We start from the raw sequence: 2,800 nt of genomic DNA, 5'->3' as shown, positions 1-2,800 counted from the left end.
GTATTGCCTATAGCTGAGTCATAGCTTGTTTCAACCTAGAAAGTCCTTAACCATCTCTAACAAGAGAGCAATTTGAACAGGAAATGAATCAGTGATGCAGAGCGCAGTGTTCAAAGTTGAGTATCTCTTCCCTATAGCGGAGGTTCAGAAATAAATTCATCATGCCTGATGTTTTACACACTCAATCCCAAAACTTGGCAGGCTGAGGAAGACAAATCACTGTCATTTCATGAAAATACTGCTCAGAACATAGAGAGGTGAGAACACAGGAAGGGAGACTCAATTCTACAGACACACTGATGTCAAACATATTGTTTCCTAATGGATGCTCTTGTTGAATGAATGGTACATTTATCTGATATTGCATTTTTTGGTTCTGGTTGAGACCCATGCAGGTGAAAGGAAGCCCAAAATTGATAAGACACTCTAGGCTCTACCTATTCTCCCCAGCCAGGGTTCTTACCTCATCTCGGAGACATCAAAGTGATGTTGCAGGTTTTCTGAAAGTTCATGTGTGTTAATCACTATCTCCTTCTGCTTCAGTAGGACCTCAAGTCTTTCCTTCAATGTCTTGAGCTCCTGTTCATTAGAAGATTGTGTTTTTAAGGAGGGCTACACACTGTCATATAATTGTAAACACATACAAGTGATCCCAAGAACTTTCTGGGCAGCATGGCTAGTAAAAGGTTAGCATTCAGGGGAAGTATGATATCTTGATTCAAGAGGGAGACTAACATGAAATCCAGTGGTGTCCTCAGAAAAATACACACATGCATGATATAACACCATACCCACAGGCTTAAGGTTGATTAAGATGTAAATTCTCTCCCTCCCACAGCCTCTCTCACTCACTATATATATATATATATATATATATATGTGTGTGTGTGTGTGTGTGTGTGTGTGTATCTGAGAAAAAGTCAAAGAAAGAACAAGGAGAAAAGAGAGCTAGGAGGAAGAAATACCATGCCAAAATGACTGTTGAATTTAAACAAACCTTAGCAATACTTTTACAATAGTCTCACAACTCAGCTTTCATTCCATGGGGACTGATTCTTCTGTGGAAAACTATGTTCCTTTTCTTGGCTAGATTATGTTGAGATACAGGGAATTTTTCCAGAAAAGGCCCAAATCCCCACCTTCCATAACGAGCTTGTCTAAAGCTCCCAGATGATCACCCAAATCATTGACTCTGAATAGCACACATTTGAACTTGGATGAGGTTCTCCTCCATGTGAAACAGTTCTCACTGTATATGACAATAGCCTGGCCAGTCAAATGAGCTCCAGTTTCCAGAACTCACACACTCAGAACTCTGTGCTTAGAATCTTAACTATCCTGGGTCTGTGATGGACTATGCCATTTAAGCTAGCATCTATAGGCAGAGGCAGACAGATGTCTGTGTATTTGAAGCCAGGCCAGCCTGGTTTACAAAGTCACTTCTAAAACAGATAGACTAACCCTGTCTTGAAAAAGAATCCTATCTAACATAATGAAAAGTACATGTGTGATATGTAACTGACCTATCTCCTTCACTGGACTGCAGCTTCAAGCAGAGCATCAGAAATGGTTTCCCAATAATTTAGTCTCTGAACAGGCTAACTTCCCTGAAGTAATTGTACATAGACAATGAATTTAATACCTGGATGTCTTAAATAGGTGACTGGGAAGGAGCATGGATGAATAACACAATGTGTGAAAGTACAGATGTGTGGATGGGAAAATTTGCACTCAAAGGTCAAAATGGTGCCAACCTTCATCTGTAACATCATCCTGTCCCTTACCTGTTGTTTCTGGATTTTTAGGTCACTCTTTTCTTCTTGGTTTGTATAGGTCAAGTTCAAGTCCTCCAAGTGGTGTTTCAGCAGGATCCACTCCTCCTGTAATTTCTTCTTCTCCTGCTTCAGCATGTCCACCTTCCTTTTTAGCTGAGTCTCTTCCATCAAGAGTCGGCTGTGCAGACCTCTGGAGACAGAGTCTACATAGTAAGGGCCTGCTAGCTTCCCCTGGCACCCCTGACTCCAGGACCCAACTCCCAGAAAGACATACCCAGATTCTGATACAGCCATAACAGCTCTACTCAGGAGGTTAAAATGTGAGAAGACATACTTCTACAAATAGCCAAACTACTAAAGAGAGTACCTATATCCAAAATGGATCCATGTACTTTCAATAGAAGGTAGATTCCCCTCATTGTCCTTAATGGACCATTGTAAGGGCATACATCAGGAAGTCATGGGCTTCTTTTAAGGATAGGAAACCCAAGGTGAGTATCTACAGGTTCCAAATCTACCAGATCTGTAAAGCCTGGGTGAGCTCCAGAAGACCAGGGCTGACTGGCATTCCATTCACATGCAAATCCCAATTCTATATAGAGGCTCCTATGACTCTAGCACAGTGGAGGCAATGGCTAACAATATTTGTCACACCTAGCTAACTGAGTCCAAGAAGCACAAGTCCATGAGCAGCTTGCTATGGCTCCTTATCCAAGCGCAAACAGCCTAGAAGTAGAGCTTAGGGCTTTTCTGTCAGGGAAATCATAACACAGATAGAAAGCCATTCCACAGCTAATGGGGTCCTTGTCAAGATGGGCACTTACCGATAGAATTTTGTCTCCTTGGTCAGTTCACTGAACTTCACTGATGCCTCTGTTTTCTCATTTTCAAAGATCTTTAGTTCCCACATGACCTGTTTGTGATTGAACTTCAATTTTTCATGGAATGGATTTGGCTTGTGATAGGGTCTAGAAACAGGAGGAAAGAACCCCATGTACACAGACCTTGAGGATCAGGTGAACTCA

This window comes from Phodopus roborovskii, unplaced genomic scaffold, assembly GCF_943737965.1.
Source record: "Phodopus roborovskii unplaced genomic scaffold, PHOROB, whole genome shotgun sequence".
Lineage (NCBI taxonomy): Eukaryota > Metazoa > Chordata > Mammalia > Rodentia > Cricetidae > Phodopus > Phodopus roborovskii.
Note: the sequence above shows the minus strand (reverse complement) of the source record.